This window comes from Panthera pardus, unplaced genomic scaffold (assembly GCF_024362965.1).
Source record: "Panthera pardus isolate Hobbes unplaced genomic scaffold, ASM2436296v1 HiC_scaffold_10, whole genome shotgun sequence".
NCBI classification, from domain to species: Eukaryota; Metazoa; Chordata; class Mammalia; order Carnivora; family Felidae; genus Panthera; species Panthera pardus.
This window is the reverse complement of record NW_026526655.1, coordinates 98,227,787-98,243,800: the sequence shown is the minus strand read 5'-3', so window position 1 is coordinate 98,243,800 and position 16,014 is coordinate 98,227,787.

The window sequence follows — 16,014 nt, the reverse complement described above, 5'->3', positions numbered from 1 at the left end:
CGGTCCGTGAGTTCGAGCCCCACGTCAGGCTCTGGGCTGATGGCTCGGAGCCTGGAGCCTGTTTCCGATTCTGTGTCTCCCTCTCTCTCTGCCCCTCCCCCGTTCATGCTCTGTCTCTCTCTGTCCCAAAAATAAATAAAAAACGTTGAAAAAAAAATTAAAAAAAAAAAAAAAAAAAAGAATTGTCATTAAATTTAACTACAGAGGTTACTGGTGTCCTTGACATCTAGGTGGATCAGGAGAAAAGAGACCCCGATTAATTTGGTATTATGAGAGAATGAGAAAAGGGAGAGAGGAAAGATAAATTTTTTCAAGGAAATTTTCTATAAAGCAAAGCTGATACGGAATGAAGACAGAATTTTTTTAAGATGTAAGAAACTGCAGAATGTTTATAATAATCCAATAGAAAAAAATTGAAGAGAAGAAATGGGACAACTTCTGGAGTGATTGAGTAGCGGAAAGCCAGTAGATGCAGTGCTTGGGTAGAGGGCTGGCTTCAGAGGACCACTTTTTCCACAAGAACAGAAGGGAGAGGAGAGCATATGGACACAGGTGCAGGAAGTTATCCAAAAGAGGGAGAATGCATGGACCACACAAATATTCTATGATTGCTTGTTAGTGTTGTGGACATAAGTTAAGGCCATAGTTCAGCCATCAGGACTTTAATGTGCAACAAATCAACAGGATAATGGGCTTTTCTCCAGCCAAATTGGGCTATGCAGGTGTAGCCATGAGGAAGTGAAGGGTTGGATGCTGCAGAGTGGTAGCCTTGCTAAGAAGTATGATGACATGAAAGAGGACTCAGGATTTGAATTGTCAGAAAGGAAGTGATTATGCTAGAGGACTGTGGGACTGAAGTCGGACCATAAGCAAGCAATAGGTGTAGGACAGATCGGTTTTAAGGTCTGTGTTATTTAAAGAACTACAGGTTTCCCTCGCTACCCAGAAATTCACATTAAGTCACTTTACTTTTACACAAGACCTACATTAGTTCCTGATTTCACTAACAGAAAGAAATCTGAAGAGGATGTTTGCCATATGAAATGGTATTGCTTCTTTATGACATTACAGTTTATGAAAGATTTCATGGAAACTCTACTTTTGGATATTGAGGGAAATCTGTATTAGAACAGGGGTACCTCAGATTAATCTGTTTAATTAATTTTGTTTTGCTTTGTTTTGTAATTCCTCTTCAAATACTGTCTTCCTGTTGTATTTCTTCACCTTCCCTGTTCATTTCCTGCTATATTTTAGTCCATACAAAATTAGAATTTTTTCTTTTAAAATTTCTCTTTATTTCTTCCGAAATATGGCTTGTTGGTTCTCTTCCCATGTGTCCTGTGAAGTTGTCTCTTCAATAATGGAAATATTCTATATCTACACTATCCAATAATATAGCCAGCTAGCCACTTGCAGGTAGTGTGACTAAGGAACTAAAATTTTTAATTTTATCTAATTAGAATTAATTTATATTTAAGCACACATGGCTAGTGGCTAATCTATTAGATAGTACAGTGAGCCTATGAGAAATCTTTATATCATTTGGTGATATAAATGTCATTGGCACTAAAATCATTTTTCTGATCTCCTTTTCACTTCTTCCTTCTAAAGTTAGTTCTCTTGTGTCTGCCTCTTCCCCACCACATACAGTTATTCACAAACATTATGGAACATTAAATCTATGCTAGTGCCAGTGAGAAGTATTAGTGACAACAAAGGGTGCCTGTCTTCAAGAAAGATGAGTCAAGAAAGCAATGGAAATAGTACAAATGCGCTGTGTGCTATACTCAATACAAGTACAAAATATATATATATGTATATATGTATATATACATATATATATACATTGCCCATTCCCCTCTGGGGAATCATCCTACCAGCTGAGGCTGGAATCCTGGCTTTGTCACTTCTTTAATGAGTAGCCCTCCTCGCAGCGCAGTTATAGGAATTTTAAAATTTGGTATATGCATAAAGTACTTGGCTCAATGCCTGACTTTAAATAGAACTGATTCTCCCTTGGGAAAAATGCAATTTTTTTTCATTACAAAACTTATCTGTATTTTTTTAAATAAAAATTTATGCTGTCCTTGTTCTCCATTCTCAGGATTGTGTGAGTGAACTCAATATTCAGTTGATTCCTTGAGCCACATGTCCAGCATAGTTAGATTGTTCCTGTGTCCAGTTTAATCTGTACCTGAAATGGAGCTTCTCTTTCCTTTTAGATCACAATATGTTGCATAGTTATCATCCGGTCCATTATTTTTCTTGAACACTTACTGATCCAAAGACTTTTAAAACAAAATTCGGTGTCTTTTGTCCAGAATAATTATAAAATATTAGAAACTGAGAAATTTAAGCATAGCCACATTCATGCCAGAAAGTCATCAAACATCTGCTTAAACACCATGAGTGACAGAGAGCTCACTACCTACCAAAGCAATTCATTATTAGAACTTTCATCAATAGAAAGTTCATTTTTCTTTTTTTTAAAGTTTATTTTGAGAGAGAGAGAGAGAGAGAGAGAGATGGACAGAGAGAGAGAGTGAGAAACCCAAGAGGTTCCATGCTATCAGCACAGAGCCTAATGTGGGGCTCAAACTCAAGAACTCTGAGGTCATGACCTGAGCCAAAACCAAGAGTCAGATGTTTAACGTACTGAGCCAAACAGGCATCCTGAAAGTTCATTTTTCTGTAGTGATGTAATCTACCACTCCCTGGTTCCGTCCATCTGTTCTCACTGTGTGCTCCGCCTCTACAACATAGCATACTATTAGGGAGGGAAATGGGGTGAGGTTACACATAAGCTGAAATAACACATTACCCAAAAGCTTTCTTAACTAAGCAGTAACCAGCTAGAAGTCACCTTTACATGGATGTAAGTATTGTCCACTACTCAATGAGTCCTGATAAAAAGTGTCAGAACCACCAGTCTACAATAGAATGGAACAAGTTTAATTTGTGTCCAAATTGAATTTGTTCCTGTCTGTGACAGCCTTGCATGTATTTTCTATATCCCACCCCCAAGAGTCTTTCCTATTCCAGTCTAAATATCTCTAATTTCTTCAACTACTCTTCATAGTATAATGTCAAGTTTCCTCATCATTCTCCCTCCTGTGGACCTATTGCCAAGGTCACTCACTAAAGTGTTTTGTGTTGGATTCTTTTGAGTTATATCTAAATATCTAGTTAGATGGTTGAACACCTAGAAGTATGCTGGTTGGATTTAAGGGTCTCCCAGTGATATTGACATGGGAGAACCTTTCTGTCCTACCTCCTCTGATTGAGCTCAAATACCCAAGCTACACCCCTAGGTTTCCTGGTTTCAATCCACACATTTTGCTTTCCAGTACGTGATAAAGAAAGGGTTTATTTGCACCTGGAAAGTCTTTGGTGACAAACCCAGTCTCTCACACATATTTTAAATACTTTTCATAATCCTGTTTTCAAACTTAGCACCTGGCTTTGATGAGGACACAAAGGGATGAGGGAGAGGGGATGGCTGAGAGTAAAGAAGAGAAGAAGACAAACCTCCTATCCCCAATCAGACTTTCTTGGCATATTCACCTTGTTTGACAAAAGAAATATGAAGACTAGTTTTCCTCTTTTGATTTGCTTCAGTTCAAATATGTCATTCTTCTTCTTTCCCCCTACATGGTAGATACCTAGATAATCAACAAGTAGATGATAATTGATAGGTCACTGATACATAAATAATTAATAGATACTAGATAATTGGCTGATAGGTCTAAGTGTGTAGTGTGTCATTTATACTATTTTATAGTCTTGCTCTTTCACTCTTGTTTCATTTTGCATTTTGTTTTGTTTTGCATTTTGTTTCACTTCTTTGTTTTGCCACTTTTTCTTCCCCATTATATAGCTTAAAAATGGCCAGCATCTTTCAGGGGAGCACTAATGCACAGTACAATGGAAAATGTGTTTTCCCAGGGGACAACGATAACTTGATAGGTCCTCGTTGTGGGGCAAGGTCAAAAGAGATGAGAGGCAATTTGCATTCCAGCAAATATCAGTCTGTCATGTCCTTGCTGTTGTCTTAAAAATAGTTCCCACATATTAGGACATATTTTAGAGCTAAGTTAAAAGCACATTTGCTTGTTCAGAGCATCTCTTATGGGGCTGAAAATGCTGAGGTTGTGGAAAGCAAAGTGGGGAGTATTTATTTGTAACCTACAGTTACTCCAGAATTCCCCCAGGGAATGACTTTGCAGCAATTTAAGCCCAAGTGCAGAGCGAATAGAAAAATGGGTGCCTTTCTCCATTCTCACAGGATTTGTCTTATACCTCCTCCCCCCACCCCCCATCCATAATAAGGAGAGAAGAAGATGAATTAGCAACCACAATCTACACTTTCATCTTCAGTAAATCTAAGAGACTCTCAGTCAGTGGTAAAAGCACATCTAAACCAGGCTTCTGTGCCTCAATTACTCTATTCCCATATATCCTTTCCTCCTTGGGGGTACTCCTCAGATCATGGCTATCAACACATAATAGGAGAAAACACAGTTGAATTCCACTTTAAAAAAACAACTTAGTCATTCTTACCTATTTGTGTGGAGTTTTAAGAAATGTATATTATTAATATATTATAAAAACATAAATTATATATTCACATTAAAAACAAATTCTTTTTATGCATCAAATGTCAATAAATATGCCTGCTACAAAACCAAGAAAAAGACTGGGGTGGAGGAAAAGACATGGACTTAGTGATATATAGACAAATACATAAGAACAGAAAGGATGCAAAAGACAAAAGAAAGAAAAGATGAAGATGGACAGAGAGACAGACAGACATGCACACAGCAGGGGTCATGATGCCCTCCATCTCAGTTCCAAGGATACTGGATTCAAAACTAAGTGTGATCATGTGTCCCCAAGAAATCTTCAATAGTCTAAGTTGCTATAAAATTGCATGAGATTCTTGTTCCTCTGGTTTAGGAGTCAACCAGATCAGAACTGAGCATGGAAGTGTAGGAATAAAGTTTAAGGAGGTTCTGGAATGGGTGGAGAGAGTGCAGGATGGAGAGGGAATGAATAGTACTGCACATTGTTGGGTTCACTATAATACTAACACATTGGATACTACTTGCGTGTACTAAACATTGTATTCCCCATGTAGTTTCTCACATTTTACAAGAAACCTGTGGGAAGGCCCTTTTATTACTTCAGTGAAGCAGTATGACCTAGTAATTATCAATTCAGGTTCTGAATATAAGCTACCTGGGTTCAAATTTAGATTGCAACACCTGCCGGCTATGCAATCCTGGACACATTTTTTTTTAACCGCCATGGGTGTATTAGTTCCCTACTGCTGATGTAACAAATTACCACAAACTTAGTGACTTAAAAAGACACATATATATTCTTTTACAGTCTGGAAGCTGCATTCCTTCTGGAGGTTCCAGGAAATAATGTGTTTCCTTCCTTTTCCAGGTACTCATGGCCTCCTACTTTCCTGGGCTGGTGGCCTCTTCCTGCCTCTCCAAAGCCAACAGCATAGCATCTTATCTCCCCTCTGACTTTTAATCTCTCATTTACAAGGACATTTATGATTACATCATGTCCATCTGGATAATACAGGGTCATCTCCTCATCTCCTGATCCTTACAATTATCCATCTGCAAAGTCCCTTCTGCCATGGAAGGTAAGCTATTTACAGGTTCTGAGAAGTAGAGCAATAACACCATTAGAAAGCCATTATTACCTTGATAGGTAAATGGGGGAGAGATAGTACTTACTTCATAAGACTCTTAACGAGAAACACAAGTAAAACACTGAGAAAAGTTCCTTTTTTATTGATGGTCTTAGCCATTAGCTCCTAATGAGCGGAACAGGTGTGGTGGGTGGGAGAGGGCATGGATGGAGGGTGGGGTGGAATTGTGGAGGCAGAGGCAGCTCTAAAGTCCTCTAGAACCCAATCTGATTTCCCAACAAAACCCTGCTTGGTACTAGGGAAATCAGTCACATAACTTACATGTTTCTGTATTTGAAGACTCTGATGCCATGATAATGCCAGAAAAGGAATTTAAGAGGTTACAGTTCTCTTGGAAACCTGACCTAAATTTCTAAATTTTATACAGGAGTTACCTGCCTCAGATCAAGAGAGAGAGAGTTGTCCAAGGAGACAGTTTGTGGCAGAATTGAAATAAGAGCCTAGACCGCCTGCCCAGAGTTCCTTCTACCATGTTGGACCCCACTTAAGGAAGACTCAATGGCCTAACTACTGTTTGCCAACTGTCTTTCAACTTTATTCCCATGGTACAAGGGAATAAAACTTAATTCACTGAATACCCGAGTGTAAAATACTGTTTCTCCTAAATGTAATGTCATATCCTGGAACAGAAAAAGGATGTTAATAGAACAACTGGTGGAATCAGAATAAAGCTACTTTCTTAGTTTTGACAAATGCACTGTGGTAATGCAAGTTAACAATAAGGGGGACTGAGTGCGCAGTATATAGGAACTCTCAGCACACTCTTTGCAACTATTCTGTACATCTAAAATTATTGTTACATAAAAACATTTTAAAAGTACATTTTTTCCATTTCCTGCAACAATGACAAATTGTTTTAAAGAGAACCTTTCATTGAGTAGTATAAAGCCCTGTCACAGTCATTTGGCTTCAGCCCCACTGCTCTTGCTTGCCCACCACTTTGTTTAAATTCTCTTCCTTCAGTCACCAAGATGGCTTGCCCCATCTCTGCCCTTGGGACTTTCTGCCCACATCACCTTCTCGGTGAATCATCTCCCCATTGATGTATCTAAAACAAAGAAGGAAGGAAGGGAAGGAGAAAAGAAGGGAGAAAGGAAAGAAGAAAGGGAGGGAGGGAAGAAGGGAGGGAGGGAGGGAAGGAAGGAAGGTAGGAAAGAAGCAAATAAGAGAGGAAGGAAAATCCCCACTCTTGAGAACTGTAAGAAAACCTGTGAAACTTTATCTTTATCCCTGCTTTGTCTGTCTTCTTAGCACTCATTACTTTCAAACACATGACGTATTAATTTATCTTACGCGTTGTCTACCTTCATCACCATAAAGGCTAGTATATTTTATTTTTTGTTCATTTTGCTCATTGTCATATCCCTAGCAACAAGAATAGTGTCTGGTATACAGAAAGTACTTCACAAATATTTGTTGAGGGTGCCTGGTTGGCTCCTGAGGGAACCTGGTTAAGTGTCCAATTCTTGATTTCAGCTCAGGCCATGATCTCATGGTTCATGAGTTTGAGCCCCACATTGGGCTTTAGGCTGACAGCACAGGGCATCCTTGGGATTTCCTCTCCCTCTCCCTCTCTCTTCTCCTCCCTTCTTCCTTCCCTCCCACTGCCTCTCTCCTGTTCATGCTGCTCTCTCTCAAAATAAATAAACATTTAAAAAATTATATTTGTTGAATAAATGAATGAATGATTGTAATTGCTCTGAAAGTTGAATGAGCCATGTGTACACAGCACAGTGCCTGACCCACTTTAAATATAAGGAATCCTATGGCACAAGGAAATTAAATTATACACCAAGAAGTCACATAGCTTAGAAATGGCAGATCTGAGATTAGAATGCAGGCCTCCTGATACATGGAGACATTTTACACATGACAATTCAGCATGTTAAGCTCCATACCCAAGGTAGGCACAGGTCATTCCATTTGCCTCACCGTAATTTTTATGGCTGCTTTCACTTCTCTAAGAGAGCCATGGCTGATCTCACTAAATAATCTAAGTACACAAGAGAAATACATTTGTACTGTTGGTTTCCTAATGGCTATTGGTACTAAACTTAACTAAAATCCATTTCAGGAAGCGCAATCCAAAGAAGGTGGCTTATCACCATAACTCAATAAGAAGACTTTAAGTACTGAGGACAAAACAAGAGAATAGATCAAGCAGACACTGTGGTAACACAGAGCTATTACTCCATTTGCTTCCTGCTTATTCAATTCAATCCAATTGAACAAGTATTTACTGAGGATATATTTCATGCCCTATACTATACTAGGCATTTTGAGGATGACAAGAGAGACCAGTAGCTGCAACACAAAAGAGAACACAAGACCCAGGGACACCTGGGTGGCTCAGTCAGTTAACGTTCAACTTTTGATTTTGGCTCAGGTCATGATCTCCTGGTTCGTGAGATCGAGCCCTGCATCAGGCTCTAGAATGACAGTGGTGAAACTTCTTGGGATTCTCTCTCTCTCTCTCTCTCTCTCTCTCTCTCTCTCTCTCTCTCTCTCATTTTGCCCCTCCCCTGCTTGTGCTCTGTCTCTGTCTCTCAAAATAAATAAATAAACTTATAAACAGATAGATGAATGAATGAATGAATGAATGAATGGAAAACACAAGACCTAATGTTATAACTTGGTCCACTATGGTAAGGAAGGCAGTGACAGAGTCCCTGTCTTGGCAGAACAACAATCCAGGCAGGAGCACCACAACAAAGAAGGCCTTGAGCAGAGGCTTACACACCTCTTGCTACACGCCTCTTACATTCTTGCTCTCATTCTTGCTACACTGTTGCTATTATATTCCCAGATGAGGTCCTACTGAATGCAGAGGAGGTTGACACATGAGACGCACTTGGGTATATCACTCATGTGATGCATTTTGGACCCAGGGCAATGTTCCTTGAAGGCAACAAGAGCACCTTAGGTCCACATCACTCTAAGTGATTGAAACTGAATGAAATTATTAATGGGTGAAAGAAGCGAAAAATTATCGTGTGAGTGAAAATCTTTAAGTCTCTCTCTTCTTCACTGGGATCAAAAACAACAAAAGCAGTTCATCACAGTCTGAAAGCAGTAAATAGTTATACAAGTTTTTCACAGGGTGGAACAGAAATTTCCTAAGGAATTCTTTCTCCCTCCCTCCTTTGTCTTTTCTCCTTTTTCCACCTTCGATGTGCTTCATTTATTCACTTCATTTCTCCCCTGCTTTTTTATTTCTGCCTTCCTCCTGCTTACCGTGTTGGTGTCGAGGGAGAACCTAGGATATTGAGAGCAAAAGTGACGTCCTCAATTATTGATTCATTCATTTAAAACTTGTATGAGGGTGTGCACTGTGCTAAGTACTTTATGTCATACAATGTACAGTTTTTATAGAAGCAATAGTCGTTAGTGAGGAATAATGTAGTATAAGGGGAAAGAGTAGGAACTTTGCTATCATATCACCCTAGGCTTGAATTCCATCCTGCTACTGTCTCAGTGACCTTTGAGACCCCTTAACCTCTCTAGGGGCAACTTTCCTCATCAGCTAAATAAAGAATATATTTACCTTCCTGCTATTGTGAGAATTTAAAAAAAAAATATGGTATATAATGTGGCCTAGTATAGTCTAGAGAAGCGGCCCAAAGTACAGTTCCTGTTGACAGAATTCAAACCGGAAAATTTGCACTGTTAGCTGAGGAGATAAGATGTAAAAAGTGTTAATAAAATAACACTTTGCTATCACTTCAGAACTATGTGGTAAACTTTACACATAATACCTCACTTAATTCTCATAGGAAGCAGCACCAGAACCATTTTATACATTTGGAAAAACTGAGGAACAAAATAGATTACCTGAGTTCATAGGAGAACTTAGTGGCAAACCTCAAGTCTCAGTATTTCAAACCCAGTTGTCCTTGCATCCACAGCAGATCCGCTGAGAGCTCCATCCCACCAGTTAGCAAGCTGACTGAATAACGCTTCAAGAATATAGCAGGGGGGCCTGGGTGGCTCAGTTGGTTAAGTGGCCTACTCTTGGTTTCAGCTCAGGTCATCATTTCATGGTTTTGTGGGTTTGAGCCAGGTGTCGAACTCTGCACTGGCTGTGTGGAGACCGCTTGGGATTCTCTCTCTCCCTCTTTCTGTCCCTCCCCCATTTGTGCTCTGTCTCTCTCTAAATAAATGAATAAACTTAAAAAAAAAAAAGAACATAGAAAAGAAGAGGCTTACAAGCAGAGGGCAGACAGAAGGTGTGATGTCACATGGGCACCAGGGAAAGCGAAAAGAGTCCCCAGATACATTTCATTCCTTCTCTTTGTTCCCCTGACTTTTGTGCTGGCTAATGTCCAGACTTGCTCATTTAGATTCTGGTCTTCTGAAGTGTGCCACCAAGCAAACTGAAGAAAACATAAATAAATAAATAAAGTCAGTGCTCTATGACTAGGAAAAAACAATAAAGTAAAACTTGGGGTTGCTCCTCTTCCCATATTGCTAAGGTGCAGGAGAAGTAGCAGAGATCGATATAATACTGTTGTATTTGCTAATTCCTCTAATTATATTTCTAACATTTTAAAATTTTTTTTTAACATTTATTCATTTTGAGAGACAGAGAGAGAGAGAGAGACAGTGTGAGCAGGGAAGGGGTAAAGAGAGGGGAAGACACAGAATCTGAAGCAGGCTCCAGGCTCAGAGCTGTCAGCACAGAGCCCTACGCAGGGCTCAAACTCATGAACCCCCAGATCATGACCTGAGCCGAAGTCAGAAGCTTAACAGACTGAGTCACTCAGGCACTATTCTAATTTTTTAAGTGAAAATGGCACCCCAATTCCTTTAATTATTATGTTCCAATAATAAAGACAGGGGTATAACTTTCACTTCAATTTCTAGAAATCTGGATAAATTCAAAGCATATTCATTCTTCTGTCCATCATTTTGGAAGTCTAAATTCACCTTTCAGAGTGGAATGCATCTGTTAATTTATAATTGAAAGTTTTCTATATTCTTAATGTGAAAATATTTGAATTTGAATGAGAAACAGTAATATTAATTGTGATGTAGCACTTTCATTTTTAATGAGCCCTGTAAATGTTATTGCATATTTCCGGGAATTCAACTCAAAAAAAAATAATATAATTAAGCATCCATGGAGCATTTAAAAGTCTTATAAAAATACAGGAGGGAAATAAAGAATTCCAAAAATACCAAATTTTCCTTTGTAACAATTTTTCCTTAATAATAAATCAACTCAATTTGGAAAGGTTACATATACTTAAGCACATGATGCCATATATAATAAATCAAGATAAATGGAAAACATATAATTCCTTTTTACAGAGTATGATTTCAATACTTAATTCATCATCCACCCTTTTGACAGAGAGCTTCAATATGAATCTAAGCTCCAATACACAATGCATGAGCTCCAGCTATTTATTACAATGTTGTGTCATTTGTCACTTTTATGGAATTCAGTGTATTTTGCAGGCTGTAAAATGGGCTAGAGTGATTCAGAAATGATCTATGCCATCATTATTCCTCATTTCTAGTACTTGAATTGCATCTACTCTCCCCAATAGGCTTGATTTATTAGGTGAATAAATAACAATATGCTTCAATAATGTATATCTATTGAGACTTCATTAGCTGCCCAGGAGATGCTATCCTGATTTTAAATAATTGAAACACACATGTGATGGAGTCCAATGGACTTGAGATGATTGGGTATAAATATTTACTAAAACAGAGTGGTGGCAGGAAGATGCTTTCAGAATAGATGGGATTTGAAGGGAAACATTCAAGTGATTTCACAAAGTGTTGTTTGTGAAAGTATAGAAATTTAGAGGCTGCTTTCAAAACAAAAAAGGCAAGTTAAAGTGGGAGGTGAGATTTGCTTATTTTCTATGAATCCCAAACAGACTGTCCTCTGACTTTAAGGTGACTAACTCTTAATCATGCACCTGTAACGCTAGTCAAGTCCATCAATGACTAAATTTCCAAGCCAACCCAGCACTGAGCCTCATAGTGCCATAAAGGAGGGCCCAAGGAGTGGGATAGATTTCTTTTCCCAAAGCTAAAACTCGATCTTCTACTAGTTGAGATTATGCACTTGCTAGGTTAAACGAGTTTGTGCTCTTAATTAAACAACTTCCAGCTCTCTGTCTGTAATGCACAGGTGATGAAATAAGTTAAAGTCAGTAGGCAGAAACTCTTCATTCGGTGTTGTCTCAGAAATTTCTAGAATAGGTTTATGTCAGAAGCCATTTATAATAGGTGAAGCTTTGATCATTTATAAAGACAAACCTTAGTACAATTTCTAACTTTCCCCCAGCTGGCATATTTTGGCTGAAAATGCATTTTGGGAAGAAGAATATTTATTTCTCCCCTAAAATAGACTTAGAAGCTCCTTCCTTCTAATTAGAAAAAAAAAAACTGTCTCACAAGTGATGAATAGATGCTAAAGGAAGATATTTATTTCTTCTCTAAAAGCAAACTGGAAAGCTCCTTTTCTGTAAATGGAAGTGAGGAGGAGGAGTCTGAAAAGTGAGAGATGGTTGCTAACGGAATGACATATCTACAGCAAAAAGGTGGGTGTATGTGTGCATGTGTTTCACTTTGGGGAAAAGACATCCACCCTTTGTCTCTTAAAAACAAAAACAAAATTCTCCTCCTCATTGTTCTAATGACATAAGGGCATCAAGTTAGCTGAGATTTCCTGTAGACATCTGAATATGGAATCTAATCAGACAGGCCTGGAATGTGGCTGGCGACTGGGCTTTAGGAGGCAGTAGGGAGATAGATCCCATAGGGCTGGTAAGGAACAACTTGAGAACCAGAAGAGCAGACAGAGCTGGGCTAGGTAGGTGGAAAACTCCAAGGCAGGAGAACAGTGGTACTGCAGAACTCCTTAGAGCATCCTTAGGATCTCTGCCGGGCAGCTATGAGACCACAAATGTTCAGAAGAAAAGGGTGGGGCTACTGGTGACAGTACCATGACCTGAAGTGTGAGGCTCCTCACCAAAGAGTCCATGAGGATAAATGTGGTTAATCAAACACCTCCCAACACTAAACCATTTATTTGAAGCGCCATAGAGGACCTGCATTAGCTATATTATTTTTCTTTTAGAAACCTTGGAAAATTTATGTATTCATTAATTACCTTGTCTCTGTAACCTAGTAAAATACAAAATACTCAGTAATACTTTGCTATCTGAAGACTGAGGCATGTTTGAGAAAGATGGTGGAGAGAAACAATAGGTGACCAATCACATAAGCATCATTGCAGGGAGCCTTGCCCCGCCCTGCCCCATCACTGGGCCCCACTCCCTCTCATCCTGGGCCAGTATTAAGCCTATGAAGATAAAGACTGTGTATGCTCTACCAGTAAAGTTCTTCCTATCGGACACTGGTCTAAATCTACAATTTCCCCCCTCAAAACCTTTAGTTTCTGTTGGCCTGATAACTTATGTCCTGCTAATGAGGTCCTGGGCACATGCTATCCTGGGAAACTTGAATAGCATGAACCCTAGCCTAATCCTGCCTTAGATAAATCACTTAGACTGAAGAACCCACCTCCTTTTGATTTGGTCTGTTGCCTCTGAGAATATTATATCTGTGTCTGTATCTTCATACCCAAGATTTTTTTCTTGAGTTCCCTAAATTCAACAGCTACCTGGATGTTCTCAACATGTATATTGAAAAACCTACTACCAGTTACTTTCAGCTCACTACATACCAAGAATTATGTTAAATGATTTATAGGTATATTATTTATCATCTTCACAGCAGTCATATGAGGTAGATCACCATCTATTTGAGAAGAATCTATTGAATACCTACAAAGCACGAAGCACTGTGCTAGATACTAGAGTACAAGTGTAAAAAGATTGAGTCCTTGCCCTCATGGAACTCACATTTTGATGCAATTATTAATGTTATTTTATTAATGAGGAACTAAAGCTCAGAGGGACTGATGGGCCAACGAATGGTCCCAAACTTAGTAAATGGTACAGTTATGATGTGTTCTCATGTTCTTTACACTATACTGCGCTGACAAACATGTATTACATTCTTCTAGGTCAGGTGTTGGCAACTATTTCTGTAAAGGGACAGAAAGTAAACATTTCAGGCACTAAGGACCACACAGTCTATCACAGCTGTCCAACTCTGCCATCAGAGAAGGAAAACAGTCATGGACAATATATAAATGAATACACAAGGCTGCATTTTCATAAAGCTTTACCAATAGCGGGAGGGCCATAGCTCATTGACACATGTTCTAGATGATTCCTTTTACTCTAAGGTTTGTGCTTTTTCTGTTAAAATTACTATATCCTCTAATTACATATGTGAAACCTTGAATTCATCTGCACATGCTCCTTATATTTCACTATCCCCCTCTTTCTCCCAACTTCCACAATATATTCGGCGTTCACCACCAACAGCTTTTTCATAATGCCAATCACAATATTGGTTGGATGATTTTTGAAGTCAATCGCATAGTATTCTAAATCATTGGGGAAAAAAATTATCCTAAAAAGAAAACCTGTGATAATAGAATCAAATAAGGTTAGCATTAAAAGAGAACTTAGAGGAAAACATCCTACAGCATTTACATATGGCACATGAATTAAGTACAGGCTTGGAGGGGACAAGAGTATCAGAGAAAGACATAGTATGGTCACAATTTACTCCTTCTTTCTTTCCTTCATATCCTCCTTCCTCCCTTATTTCCTTCCACCTTTTGCTTTCTCTTTATAATCCATGACAGTGTCTGTGATTTTCCAGGAACAGAAGCCTGCTTTCCAACAAATTGGGGGAGGAGTTCCATCCCACTTCCTACACCCTATCCCTTCTCATTACCAATTCCAATCACTAATGTTCTTCTACCAACCTCTTATCTACTTCCTCATGAACCATACAGATTAGTAAAATAATCCCACTGTCTAGAACTCCCCCCCCCCCTTCTTGACATGCCACCGAAGTCAATTAGGGAATTTCCCTAATAGGGAGTAGGGGATGAAGACAACTAAAGTAGGTTTGATGTGAGGAACTAAGTATACATTTCCTGTTCCTTCTGTAACAAATTACCACACACTTAGTGGCTTACAATAACACAAATTTATTATCTCACAGTTCTGGAGGTTATAAGTCCAAAATGGATTTTACTGGACCAACATCAAAGTGTTGGTAAATTATATTCCTGTGGAAGCTTTAAGGGAGAATTCATTTCCTTGCCTTTCCAACTTCCAGAGGCTCTCACATTCCTTAGACAGTAGGTCCCAATGAGCAACTGGTTCTGGAGCATCAGTCCCTACCCGCGAGATGCTTATAGCATGGGAGGAAAGGGTGTTCAGAAAGTCAGCAAAAAAACTCTGAAATGTATCTTTGAGCATATTATATTCTCCACAGAACTCATATTTGCCATTTTGCTTAACAAATATTTATTGAGCATCAACTTGTGTCTGGCATTCTGCTGGGGACTCGGCATACAGCAGGAAGGATGAAAATTCCTACCTTGAAAGAGCTTATAGTCTGATGGAGGAGATAGAAAAATGAATAAGGAAGTAAAAATGTTGAAATAAATGTTACGAAGGAAATCAAAGTGACATAAATGGAATTGCTTTAAATTGATTGTCCAGAGGCAAACTCTCCGAGCAGAGACATTTAAATTGATGCCAGCAGATGAGAAATCACCAATGCATAGGGCTTAGGGAAGAGTGTTTGAGTAGTAGAAGCAGAAAGTGCAAAGGCCCTGAGGCCAAATAAAAGCTTCATGTGTCTGAAGCCGGAAAGAGGGTACACTTATCTGGAAGAAAGCCATGAAAGAGATATTGATAAAGTTTAAAAATTATTTTCGTTGACTTAAAGTGAATCTAAGCTTCCCAACCAATCACAAGGTGGGCTGAGGATGCGTGCTTTACATCGGCTACCAACTTTGGAAGTTAACAAATACTACGTTGAAGAGTTCACTGTTCTTGGAGCTTTTCCTGATCCGTAAGTGGTTCTCAAATATTTCATGACCTGTTCATGATTTTCTATTTCACCAACTGGAATATGGAAGAGATTTCTAGGAGAGAGGCTCTGCACCTGTAATGAGATCAGGTGCTGAGGGATGGGCAGAGAAAGAAGAATGGACACTTGGAAAGAGAACTCAAGACTGTAATCAAGGTCAAAAGCACATCCCATGTGAAGAGCTCCCTGAGATTTGGCTCGGGGATGAAGATCCAGTTAGGAGACTCTCATGATTATGATCTGAAGGAACCCCAAATAGATCAACCACTAGACAATTACCCACACTCTTTCCTTTC